This window comes from Halichoeres trimaculatus, unplaced genomic scaffold (genome assembly GCF_033239565.1).
Source record: "Halichoeres trimaculatus isolate MK-OKI-2021-1 unplaced genomic scaffold, fHalTri1.1 fHalTri1_scaffold_9, whole genome shotgun sequence".
Taxonomy (NCBI): Eukaryota; Metazoa; Chordata; class Actinopteri; order Labriformes; family Labridae; genus Halichoeres; species Halichoeres trimaculatus.
In genome coordinates this window covers 4,443,732-4,458,357 of record NW_027437188.1, presented here as the reverse complement: position 1 = coordinate 4,458,357, position 14,626 = coordinate 4,443,732, and positions in this window count along the sequence as shown.

Here is a 14,626-nt window from a genome sequence, read left to right as displayed (position 1 = left end):
AGCAGTTATTTTTCAAATGAATTTCTTTCTGTTTAAGAAATATAATTTTCTGATACAGCATGTCAATAAGAGCACTTGCTTTGGTAGCTCCAAAATTTGTAAACACATTTTGACACATTTTTTGTGTCTTGTACATCTCATCAAATGTTGCAGACTCAAATGGCACCCGTTTCGTAGAATGACCCATTCATCTCCAAACTCCAGACAAGAAGCTAGATTTGTTGCTAGTTGCTATTTTGTATAAGAGGTAGTTTGGGGGGTCTGAAAACTCTCTTAATATGGCCTCAGCTCTATTCGAAATACCACCCTTTGATCTTTTTAAAAATAAAACGATTCCTCGAGGCGGAGAAAATTACTCGGGTAATTTTTGTAATCGAGTACCTCGAATCATTCGAGGAATCGTTTCAGCTCTAGTCTAAAGGGGTATTAGATTAAAGATCTGACCCCACATTAGACCATGATTCAGCTGTAACTTTTATTTTAAATGGCTTCTTAATTTTTAAGCAACTGTGTAAAACAAAATAAACATTTCTAAAAGAACTCTTTTATCCTGTTTGTGCACTAAATATTACAATGCAGTTTTATTATTGAGGCTTATTATCAGGGGCTTTGAATAATGGCCTGTAGCAATGTTGAAGTCTTCTTGCTATATAAACATCACTTGAATCCCAAAGAGCTTCCCTGCATCTTTTTTTTAAATTTTATTTTCCCTGTTCTCCTTCCTTCGTTTGATTCCCTGACACTCACCCCACCAAATCAGACTCCTCCACGAGATCTGCCACCCCGATTCCCCCCGTCCGTCTCCTCCCTCCATCCAGCTCCTAATGGGCCCAAATCAAGAGTGACAACTCTTCCTGTTCCCCTACAAAATTCATGATTAATGTTTCATTAATCATGGGTTTTTAAAACATTCTGTTCCCCTGAGGCTTTCTTCTATACTAAAATAAATTCATAAATGAGCCAAGCACACAGCCACTGAGAGACATTGCTTTTTCCATGCCAACCTTTCTTATCGCTCAAATAATGGTCATTGTTTATGGCACTGCTGCACTCAGAGGTGCTTTCAGGAGAAGACTATAAAGTCAGCGAGTGTTCCACAGAGTTTTATGTGTTGTCCAAACGTTGTATCTTGTCTTGTCAAGGACTAAGGGACCTTACACCTTTGAATACTTATGTTTTATTAGAGCTATTTGGAAAAGTGTATATACTGCCTGTTCCCAAGATATAGGATAATGTTTGATCAACAGTTCATGTTTCTTTAGCGGTCAGCACAGAACTATGGTGTGCTCATTTTATTCATGGTTATGCTATCTTATCACTAAATGGAATGTTAAATGATTTCTAGAAACAACAAAGTGGAACACAGCGGAGGTTGATAATGAATAAAAAAAGACTGCAGCTTTTGATAAGAGATCAGCAATACAGGTTTAAAAAGAAACACTAGCAAAGGAATGAAAGGGATATAGGACTCTTTTAAAGCTCATCCCCAGTCTTATTCCCTGCCTTCGATCAGTTGATAAGTCACACCATCGTCATTGTGCTGCCAGGAATGACTTTCATCACACTGTGAGTGTCATAATCCACAGAGCAGGAAACAAAAAGAAGTGGACCCAAATGCAGATGTAACAATAAAAGGTTTTATTTAAACTAAACTCAACAATTCAAAAGTTGCAAAAAAAAAAGCAAAAACCAATAAACTCACATGAGAAACCAATACTTTTTTGTCTCTTTTTCCTCATCTTTACATTTTGAGTGGGTCTGACTTTGTATGGCTCATTAGTTGGTCATAGACACCAAACTGGTTTTCTTTCAGTGATATTTTTTTCTACTTTTGCTCCTGTGTTTGTCTGGAGGTCATACATGTAACCATGGCTGCATTGTTTACATGTGAAATCAGCTGTTAGCAGCCTGTAGTATGTCATTGCTAACTGGTGCAAGGCCTGATGTTTCCCCACAAGGTGAGGAGAAGGAAGTTAGGATGACATGCTGGGACTCAGGTGTAAGCTAAGAAGTGAAATCGACCTGTCCCTCCATCCATCTTTGTTGTCAACGTTAGATCTATCTGCAATAAGATGGACAAGCTAGCTGTGCTAACCCAGCAACAGAGGGAATACCAGAGGGCAGAGTAGCATCATGCTATTCACAGACATGGCTAACGGAGCTAACATCAGACACCAACACCATGTTGGAAGAGCTTCACCTGCTGTGAGCAGACAGGATACAGGAGGCAGAGACTGAACAGACTACCCCACATGGCCATGAGTTTTTCCAAAGATGACAGTTCTTGTGACTTCCCTGGAGTTTGGAGACTTCGTCACCACATTTAATAACTTTCCAGACCTCTCGGAGAATTTTTTTTTTCAAAGATGACTGCTCTTGCGACTTCTCTGGAGTTTGGAGAATCTGAGGTTAAAGTGTTGTTTGATGTTCTTACTGGTCAGTGTGTGTGAGTCCCTCCCTTATCTAAAACACAGACAGACAGTCCTCCTCTCTCACAGCAGTCTCCTCCTGCTGCTCCAGAGCAGACAACTGCTTTCAAATGACTCACACAAGTGTGTGTCTCTTTATGGTCACTTCTGCCCGTCCCCAGCCCAGATGAAGGAAGAGGGTTGATGTTTAGACATGAACAGAACAGAAGAAGAACAGAAGGACAGAAGAAAGTTGATTTGTAGCTCTAAACATATTTATGATGTTGTGTTTTACCTGCTTTCTGTCTCCCATGTTGTTTTTGTCTTCTACAGAGTCCATTACATTTACATGCAAATGGATTATTATACAAATTAGACAGCAGCATCATTTAGTGGCTTTTGGTGACTTCTTGGAAAGCCAATAGTGACTTTGCTTACTGAGGAGCTGGCATGTTCAAACTAGCAATGTTTCACTCAGCTTTAATGATGTTTGAAATGGGAAACAGCCTCATTTTTTTTAGGTTGTTCATGACTATACATGACATAATTGATTAAAAATAATCTGTTAATGGTGGATTTTTAGGGTAGATGGTAATCTAGGGTGTTAAAAACAACAACAATGTGCACAGAACCAAACCACAGGTAGAGCATCCTGTCGCTTATGGAGCTCCACAAAACAAAAGCAAATAAATGATACTTGTTCATGGTGAACTGCATTGACTGCATCTTTTAATCTTTAAGTGCAAATTCATACAAAATCACATTTCTAACAAAGACATAAAAATTATGTGTGCTTAGCATTATATTAAAGAGATACAGTGTAGTTTATGGTGGGTGTGAGAGATTTAGTATTGGTAAATGAATACCACGTGTGAATGATAAACATAAATCAACAGTAGTCTGTGCTTCAGTGGAAGGGGGCCCCCAAATGAAATTCGCTCAGGGCCTCATAACGGCTTGGGCTGGCTCTGTGTGAATTAGGGGTAAACGTATAAAAATGTGCATGGGTTCTCAAATACATGGCTACGTGTGGACATGGCCTCAGAGACTATAAAGGCAGTGGAGCAAACAAACACAGGCGTGGAACAAGACACAGGAGGGGCAATCAACAGAAGTGAAACAGAAGGAGGACTAAACCAAATACAGGGAAACTCAAGATGGAGACAAGATAAATCCAAATCACAGAAACACTAAGACTAAACATAACAAAAAGCCTACACATGGCATTTTATTTATTTATTTATTTAACCTTTATTTGACCGGGAAGCCCCCGTTGAGATTAAAAACCTCTTTTTCAAGGGAATCCTGGCCAAGAGGCAGCAAAGTTACACAGTAAAATTATAGCGATTTACAATCAAAATGCATATTGTGAAAAACAGGTACAATTTGAGGAGGCTTTCTCAAGTGCTCTCAGTCTGGATTTAAATGCATCTATAGAAACAAGATCAGTTAATTTCCGGTCTTTTTGCAACATGTTCCATGCAGAAGGAGCAGAGTATACAAATGGCCCTTTACTGTGTTCCGTGCGGGCAAATGGAACTGAAAGCAACAAGAGGTCATTTGAGCGCAAACCATAGGAATCAACACATCTCTGAGCGATCAGGTTGCAAATGTAGGAAGGCAATAGTCCAAGGATGGCCTTATAAATGAAAGTGTACCAATGTCCCAGCCTCCTGGTGGACAAAGAAGGCCATCCCACTCGAGAATACAGTTCACAATGATGGGTCAAAGGTTTACTGTTGGTGATGAACCTCAGAGAGGCATGATACACTGCGTCGTTCTGTCTAATACATTGATCTGAGGCAGTCATATACAACAAATCTCCGTAATCTGAAATCGATAAGAATGTTGCTGTGACAGGGCGCTTTTTTGACTTGAAGAAAAACAAAATTTGTTTCGAAAGAACCAACCAAACCACAAGGAACGAGAATTTTAGACTAACAGAAAAACACAAGACAAGAATCATAAAGAATAAACACAAAGAAACTCAAGATACACAAGAAAAACTGAAACTCTGAAATCACAATACAAACCAAAGACCATATCCTAACAGTGAGGAATAATATCTGTAACTGGTGGCTGGTGTGGAGTGAAAGATTAAGACAGCTTCAGTAACTGCTTGGTAAAAAAAAGAAATCCACTCACAGCGGTAAATTGAAGATGTGTGGAACTGAAGAGGCTGTGCATGTTTATGTTCATGTGACCACTGAGACCAAAGTTTCCTGCCATGCCTTGTAATTGTCTCATCTAACTAACATATTCATCTAGAGCTGAGAGGTCAGCCATAAAGTGATGATCAAGTGCACCGGCTCAACTATTTAAAGCCAATGACCTGTGTCCTGATCTTGAGAATTATTGGCCCTGTTGGAGTTTGCCAGCTCTGTAATTAACTGTGCAGAACAGGGTGACTTTTAAAGGTTAGTCTAAAAGCTAGATACACTGAATTTGATTGATGCCTATTTCCTTCATCTGGAAAGTGCTGGCAGTTTTTCCCCTGTTCTCCTGAAAAGGAATCAAAGAGGCCATAAAGCTGCTTTCCGTCATCTTATTAGTGCACACCTATGACTCCCCATCTGCTAACTTTACACCGCTCCTTTTTTTAATGTAATGGCTAAAACATGAATCAGCAGTGATTCATGTGGAGCCTGTTTGGTTTGATCTGCCGAAGAGAGACTGACTTTTCTCAAATAAAATGTCCAAATACAAATTGTCAGGGGCACTATCAGAAACCAGTTGCGGAAAAACTCAGCTAATCAATGCTATTACCTTCAACTCAAGACAGATTTTCCACTGTCATGTTAGGCCACTTTAAACTGCTCTTTAATGACTGATTCCCTCAACATATCTGACTCTAAATGAGCATTGCACATTTCTTTAACACTGATTGCTGGTGCTGTTCAGAGAGGAACATTAATGCAGAGAGTAACCATTACCCCATGTCCATTCATTTATTTCTGGCATCTTTTATTTCAGCTCGATACAGTTTGCCAAGGGCCACAACCTTATTAGACTATGACGCTATTGATCAACACCACCTTGTCTGCAGTGTTGCATCTGTTTTTCTTCCCTTCCCTGCTCACACCTCCTGCTCCTGTCGTGTGATCACAAAGCCTATAATGAGAAAAATCCCATATTAGTTACTGCAGGAAGATGCAGCATGTGCTGGTCCTGCAATAAAAGGAGCCACAGGGTGAAGTGTGATTCCGTATGTGTGGCCTGATAACACAGTGCTGTTGTGATGATATTGATTTTCACTTTTTTTTTTTTGTTTCTCCGCTGGCAGGTCTGCTAGATGTTTAAATGATTGCTCATATTGCTTGGCTGATTATTGAGGTATTGCATTTTGTCAGGGGCAGACTTCGACTAGAAGAGGTAAGGAGCATTTGACACGAAAGAAAAAGATATATTTGTATCCAAAAGAAACTTGTGGTTTGCTTTTTTTGTAAAAGTTCCTGGGATGGACTTTTATCTAATGTCAGTCTCTGGGATTCATAGAATTAAATAGAATAGAATAGAATAGAATAGAATAGAATGAATAGAATATACAGGAGTCACAGTAGCAATACAAGAAAACAAAAGTAAGAATGTGTAATCCTTGTATTATGTTTGTGTCACCCCCTCTTACTTTGATGTTCCCGGTCAAATTTGACCGGTCTGGTTTAACTTCTCTTATATTAATACAAAAAACATCATTCAAGCATAATCATCACCAGATTTTATTTAATACCCTTCCAATGATGTAAACAATGTCTCCAACTCATAGTGAACATTTATGAATGCAGTCAATATACAAAAAATTGACACTGAACAGCCCTCTGTTCAGAGAAACAGGCTCCCATAATTGACACCTAATTCTTCAGCCTAAATGGAAAAACATCCATCTAATGGATGAACATAATATAGTATTACCCATTCATTTTCTATGCCGGTCATTTTTGACTGGGAACACCACAAGCGTTTCAAAGTTGATTAGACCAGTCAAAATTCAATGACAGTGGTGATCAGCAAAATTATATATTCAAATGCCTGGTGTGGAGGATATCATAAGACCTTGAGGCAATCAGAGGAAAAATATATTTTTTTAGGTTTGAATGAAGTTGTAAATTGGTCTGATTTGACCTGAAGATCATAGAAGGGGTAACAGTGGCGATTGCTCTTAGACTGCAAGGGAAGCTCAGCTTCCCCTAAAATGTCCCCCCAAAAAGTGGTGATATGTGCTGCTGTGTGAACATTTCATTGACAAAATCTGTGCTAGAATTCCTTCATCTTTTGTTCAGAATCAGCTCCTATCACAGGTAACTGGCTCCACCTCCTTCTCATTCATCCCCGCAGCGTCTCAGCGCTTTAACACAGTCGAACACTGAGCGTCTTCTGACTTCAGCGGGGAAGCGTAGAGTGGGTTGTTCCACTGTGGAAACTGGACGGTTATTGGATAAACGCTGGGCTTTGTCCCGCCCATCGGACGCTCAGCGTCTCTGGGGGTCTATGAGGCAGTGGGCTGGCCTGGACGCTGGGCTTCTGCATGATGATTGGATGATCTATCTGAGGCCAAATCCCTTTTTGATTGACAGTGAAATGAGCCAGTCAGCGATCTTGAAGTATAACCCTCCACCAGAGCATCTTCCGAGTTCTACGTTTTCTTGTTCTGGACTGATCTGGAGGCTTTATCAATCCCCAGTGAGTTTACCTTTCTTAAAATCGACGAGCATTGTGTTTAAAGATTCTCTCTATTTTCACCAATAAGCAGCTACAGCTACAGGTGCGGAGCATCTCCCCCTGTCACTCACACTTACAGCCTGTCGTAGTCTCACGTAGCAGCTCCAGCTGCTAACAAGCTGACACAAAGGGTAGAATTTACGTTCAAATAAATAAATAAACAAATTTATGATGTAGGCTCGAAAAAAATGAGCTTCCCCTCCTTGACTGACCAGCAGCCACCACTGATGTGTATAGAGTGTCTGTTCAGTCGCTGTCTCTTGTTTCCTGTCCATTCACAACAGGTGAAGTTCTTCCAATGTAGCGTTGGTGTCCAGTGTTAGCTCCGTTAGCCATATCTGTGAAAAGCATGATGCTACTACATCCTCTGGTATTCCCTCTGTTGCTGGGTTGGCACGGCTAGCTTGATCATCTTGTTGGAGATAGATCTTACATTTCCAATAATGATGGATGAAAGGACAGGTCAATGTCATCACTTCGTCGCTCTCACTGCAGCACCAGCACAGCGTCCTCACCTCCATCTCCTTAGCTCACGGGGAACACCAGCCCCAGCACTGGTTAGCATCAACATGCTAGGGGTTGCTAACAGGTGAAATTGTGTGTGTTAACAATACAACGAGGATCTCTGGACACACACAAGAGCAAAAAAAAAAAAAAAAAAGAAAAGAAAAAACACCACTTAAGACACTACCAATGTGGTGTCAATGAACAACAACTGAGACGTAAAAAGTGATGAAAGGGTCCAAACATAAAGAGAACCAAAAAGAGAAGAAGAAAAAAAGATGAAAAAACAACATAGCAGAGGGAGCTGTGGTGCCTAGCAATGGCTTATGTAAAGGGTTACCTCTTTGGTCCCTCCTGATCATATGCATCAGCCTATCAACATCTGACACCTTTCCTCCATTGCAGAATCCCTATGTAAGATCGGAAGCCTCAACTTAACCTTGATGGGAGCTGGCAATTTGCACTGGTGGAGCCAAGTCATGTGCAGAGGCAATGTGGTTAGTGGAGCTCGGGGGCCGACGACAGACCCTTTCTACTTGGTCACGCAGTTAAATCACTGATAAAACAACAAAAATCTCTCTGAAGAGTCCAGTCTGCAACAGAACCAATTAAAGTAAGACATTCACAGCTACCAGAGTTCAATGATACGGTGGCATATTGCATTCACTTGAAAATAAAAAGAAAAAATGTTTTTTATGAGATAACTATCTCATAGTTAATCTGACGCGCAAAGAAATCTCTGAAAAGCTTTGACTGTATGTCAGCCTCTCATCATGTCAAGCGACGTGAGGGTGTTAACCACCAAAAACACACTTTTTACCTAAATGACAACTCACGGTTTCATGAGGAATCAGTGAGTGGGTGAAAAACAACAAGCGGACAGACGTTCTTTTTGGAGAAATCCAGTGTGTGCCCAGAGTGGAGTTTACATCCAGGCAGAGAACTGCATCAAAGATGTCAGAAAAATAACATTTTGTATTTTAACATTACTCATAAGTTTAAAAATACAAAATAGTTTTTTTGACAATTGACCGCAGAACAATTGGCCTTTATTTGCTCCTTATAGGTTTGTTTTAGTGTTTAATGAACAATATATCATCTGAATGAATGGAGCTAAACGCTGCTTCCGTTTCCTAAATGCGTGTGCATCTTTATCGACACGTGGGTTTTGGTTAGCGTGTTGGGTTTTTCTTAAGTTTTCCTCAACTGTTCCTCCTCCACACCGCCAGTTTTGTTTAGAACGCTGCAGGATTTTTAATTGTCAACAGCATTGACAGTATTTGTCAGCAGAGCTGTCAGTCAATCATCTTTCTCAACATGAAATGACTGATTAAAAAGAGAATCTCAGCAAAATGAATAGTAGCACATAAATCAGCCTGAAAAGAGCTTACTACACTGGCTGACAGCATGGCATGTGTTTTCATTCTCTAGTCTGACCCAAGACCCATCTGTTACAAAGCAGAGAGCTGGTTTCAGAACCTTGACTGCAGCTCGTACTCACTCACTCACTTTTCCTTCAAGTGCACCATGACTTGCTGAGCCCAGCTGTAGCCCTGTCTAATCTTATCATGCCAGTTTACATAAATATTTGCACAACAGTGAGTGATGCTAAATAAAACGCCACTACCTTTAAACTAACTGCAGAAGGTATGGAAAAAAAAAAATAACAAAAAAGAAAAAAAATACAGAAAGTTGTAGAGTTCTTCACAGAAAATAAAGATGTTCTCTCTCCAAAACTTAAAAACCCAACAAGCAAACAGAGGCTGTTGACAGGGACCAGTGGCATGCACTGTTTTTTTTAGAGGCAGGGGCTAAAAGAAAAAAAGGCACATACAGTGGGTTTACACCACTGAAGAGGAAACTAAAGCCGCGTTTCCACCAAGCAGTCTGGTTCAGTTCAGTATGGTTTGGCACAGTTTGGTACAGTTAAGCCTGATCCCGTTTGTGTTTCCACAGCAAAACTGTGCCCTCTCGTGGTAGGTGGCGTGTAAGCTGGATGCTGACACGGTGATTCTGTTAAACAATAGCATGACGCCGTAGCAGCGCAACACAGTTTACCCGGCTAACAAATCCAACAAAGAAGAGAAATGCGACACAGTAAACAAAGAGCATTGATGGAAGACATGCAGAATTTTGTCCTCTCTCCGATTGGCATGTAGCTCTTTGATACAAAGTGCAATCAAGCTTTGTTTCAGAGAAAACTGTGTGCTGCCAGGAGAAATGCAGTCGGGTAAGTGAGCTCATCTTAGAAGCTCATCTCGGTTATTTGGGGATCTGTCCCGGGATAAGTCAGTGGAAATCGTAGCGAGACCAAGCGGAAACCTCCGGTCTGAGGATATGAGACAATGCGGAAGTGCCAAAATCTGCTGTTTCTGGAGTGTTCACTTGAGGCTGGCTCCAGAAGTAGTGGAAGTCACATACCAAGCCAAAAAAGCCATTTTCATAGCAGAAATTAACCTGTTTACAGCCTGGTTCCTGTCTGAGTTGCTAATTTTACTACTGGCTCCCACTGTACTGGGGGTGAATTTTTTCTAACGCGGCCATTCAGACGATATTAAGATCGTGAGCTCCCCCAAAAAGAGGCACAGCTGAGCGTCACGTGACGGCGAAGCCCTTGCCGCTACCAATATGGCCGCTATAGCCATATGCTTCATTTTCTGTTGCAGAAACAGACGGGTGACGTCAGGGAGACTACGTCCATGTTTTATACAGTCTATGATCGAGACCCAGTTCAGTCTGCTTGGTGGGAACGCGGCTTAAGTACCACATGTTTTCAAGGGGATTTTAGACATGTTTATCATGTTTTAACCAGCACAGAGGGTGCTTTGGCACTTGTTTTGGATCCAAAGAGGGCACTTGGAAATGCCATTCAAATCTCAAAAAGGCACTTGAGTGCACATTTGGCTCCCAAAAGGACAGTTTGGCACACTTGTTGGATCCAAAAAGGGCACTTAAGTCTGTGATTTTGCTACCAAAATGCCACTTGAGTGCACATTTGGCATCAAGAGGGCTCTTTGGCACACTTTTTGGATCCAAAAAGTGCACTTTAGCCAGCGTTATTCTATCAACACTAGCACTACCACACTAGCAACCATTATGGATTCCAAGGGGGCATCCTAGTGTGCATTTTGGATCATTACAGGACACTTTGGTGTGCATTTTTGCCTCTAAAGGGGCACTTCAGTGCACGTTCGGTTTCCAAAAGGACACCTTGGAACATTTTGTCCAAAAAAGGGCACTTTAGTCTGCATTTTGGCTCCAAAGAGGGCACTTTAGCATGAACTGTGGCTCCAAAATGGGAACTGCAGTGCATGCTGACCCCAAAGGTGCAATCTAGAGTGCATTTTGGCTCCCCAAAGGACACAATGGTACACTTTTTGGATCCCAAAATGGCACTTTATCTTGCATTTTGGGATCCAAAGAGGGCACTTTTTTTTGCATATTTCAGATCATTAAAGGGCACTGTAGCACACTTTTTTTTAACAATTGGGCCATGGAGGGGACTGCCCCCTGCACTAAACTAACTAAAGCAGTCTCCTAAAAGCAGCAGAAACACTGACAGTTGGATAGAGATCTTCCACTCTTATAGACCTGTGTGGCATTGACATATTCTGTACAGAATTTTGCCGACTCCTGTGCACAAAAGTTACCCAAGTCTAACTGCCGGTGAGGACAAACTTAGTCCTAACTTTCAGCTGTAAAAGTATGATATAAGGTTACAACATGGCTTCTACTCAGCTGGTGTGCTTTGCCTCAGGGGAAGCTCTAGACGGTTTGGTCCCACTCAGGATTGCTGTGGAAATGTTAATGTTTTGTTCAGGGTGACAACACGGTGATCTTAAGGACAGGGGTATACAGAAATAGTCAATTCTGTATTGGATGGTCTTGTACTGTTGTGGGTCATGTAGAGGCATCAGTGTTAATGTCAGTCTGTTTCATTACCAAGTAACTGTAAAGTACCATAAACCCCAACGAGAATCAGCATTTCATTATCTGGATTTTGACCTCGTGTTGTGTGGTCATAGGTTTATGTTCATAAGTAAGAATGCTACTTACAGACCATTAGTGTGTCTTTATGTGATGTACTAGCTGGAAAAAGTTTATATGAATGCATAAATAGCTTGCACAACCATGACAAACACAAACACCAAAATGCAAAAGCAGATTGAAGAAAAGTAGAAAAGTTAGCATGTAACACTTCTCAGAAATGGACATATTTGCCCCGGAGACACCATTAGAGGCTATGAAGCATTGTTAATGTTTGAAAACAGATGTCTTACAATAGCAGAGTGTCTCTTATGGTACTCTTGCTGTGCTGGGATATGGAAGTGTGTCATGGACAAAGAATCTCTGTTTGGCAGCTGTTAACTGGGTTTAATAATAATCCACACAATGAGCAGCCTGGAAGAGTATCACAGTTAATGGAGCCCGACTGCATCCACGAGCCGCTTCTTCAGTGAACCAACAGAAGCTGAAAGAAAGCGTCCCCACATTGAAAAATGAACTCATCTCCCAGCACAAATGAATGAATCAAGATTAAAAATGTTTTTACTTTCATTTCCTCTCTATTTGAGAAGCACACATCTGCTTATCTTCCGTACTTGACTCCAGTGATGCTATTTTGGCCTGGTATCAGCAACTCACTCTGAAAGCAATAAAGCTTGCTGGATGCATTGATTATCAGTACGGGGGTAAAAAGAATATTCAAATGCTTCTTGGTTATCTAATAATGAAATGTCAGATAGGCATGATCTTTTAAATGTTACGCAGCATCAGTAATACAAGAGCATGGAAGTTAAAACAGTGGCATAATAAACGCTCATTAGGCTCTTTGAATAGTTGATAGGCATCATGTTTTGTCAGTGCTACTGCCACATCACCCTTTCTGAAACCAACTCTCCAACTGTTTCTGCGGCAGTAACAATTATGCGGTAAAATTATCTTTTTGTCGGGGTGACTGGCATTTAATTATGTTTCTGTGTTAATATTTTCCTTCTGTCTTGCCATGCGCTCACATTCAATCTGAATTTCTTATGTTGCTCTGGTAATTGGAAAAAGCAGTGCGATGTCATCTTGTGACAATCTGATGAGGCAACCAATTTTTACAGATGTCGCATTGACAAATGAAATATTAATGCCCAGTGTCAGGTTTGGTTCATATTAATCAGGAATATGTGTGATAACTGTGCTGATTGGACAGTATGTGTACATTATACAGCACAAAAAAAAGACAGAGAAAATGGGAGAAAAGAAATTCTAGCAGCACTTCAGGCAAGATCCTGCACATACAATAAGTGCAAAATTGATTCAAATATAGAAAGGAGATTGTGGAGATTGGTGTAAATTCAGTGCAGCAGTGTATGAAATTGGTGCAAATTGGATTTTGTGATGGGAACAATGGGATTAAGGGCTAGGTCGATTTATGATAGCATAAAATGGCATAATTTTGCAGCGATATGCTAACAATAGTTAATGCTCATTGCTTGGAATGATAACATCTGACTATATTTCCTTTGTCTGATAAATATAAAAATAAACCATGTAAAGGCAGCGGAATAAATTGCAATGGATTCATACAGAGAAAAAGCAGAAGTGAGCTGCAGAAAAAAAAAAAAAAAGTTTTTATTTAAAAAGACACAGAAGGCTCTATGTTCCTTTGTAGAAAGTTTTGATCTTAGTCCGTTTGATTTAACATGAAAATGCATATTCAACGAATATCAAAGGTTTTACTTATTACTGAATGGTGGAATAAATTATTCATATCATGTGTTCTCTATACAACAAAACTCCTTGGAAAGGCTTTTTTTGATACTGAAAATCAGGGAATGTCCCTTTAAAACAAAATCATATCTAGGATAATAAGGTCAGTGATAATTAGAAAGGATTTACAAAATCTGTTTGTTTTTTTGTTTTGTTTCGTTTTGTCATTTTACCAAATCAAGCATATTGATGGACCCAATTTGTCAGTGTCTTCCTCAGTTTTAATTTCCCCTAATAGAGTCCAAGCATAATTCATTTACTGGTTTTTAAGACTGCAAGTTATTTGCACTTGTATCTATTTTATAGATTACTACCATGTTCGTCCAGGTGTACAGCACAAGACTTTTTTTTTTATATTAGCAGAGATGAACACTTTGTACTCCTGGGATGACACAGCTGATAAACAACAAATACATCTGATGTATGTTTCATACAGATAACATTGCGTGTTAAAAGAAAAGAGCACACACTGCAAAATAAAACAGTTTGATCTCAGATCTGAGGGCAAAAAAAAAAGAAAAAAAGAAAAATCACTGACAGAAACCCTTGAAAGATTTTGAAGCCCATGTCTTCTAATTATTCAGTATTATCATATTAGAGGATGTTTATTCTGAAAATGAATATTATTACTGTTTTGAGACATGGTTCTCTATGAAAGATAAATATATTTCTTTAAGTGCTTATTTTCAATGCTACTCAGCAAAAAACTGGACAGTTAAAATTTCCGGCTGAATGTATCAGAATTGATTTTTACAATGGCCACAGTAAAGAAAAAAAAAAGTTTAATTATGGGATTAATTTTGTAAATGTACGAGAATAAAGTCATAAATTGAACTCTATAGCTTGGCTATCAGGAGAGCGCCTGTACAAAAATGAGGACTGTGGAGCATCTTGATAAGTTAAACTTCATCTTTCAGCACATCAGCCTAACAAAAAGTATTAAACACCCTGAAAAGATACCTAAGAAACTGGGGTTTGTTAAGAGCTTCATCTAAGTTAGAAAGATATTCACAGATTCCGCTTGATCAATAGACGGATCAATAATTCATCAGTGGAACATTGATCTGACAAATCCTCATCTCTCTATGATCACAGAAAGGCAGACTGAGAGCTACAAACATATTATCCTCTAAACGAGCCGTCCTTGACGCTGGGGAACTTGCGTTGGCCTCTATGTAAAGCTGGCTGCAAATTGCAGAACCGATAAAGTATAATACAGAAATATGAAATAACTTCAC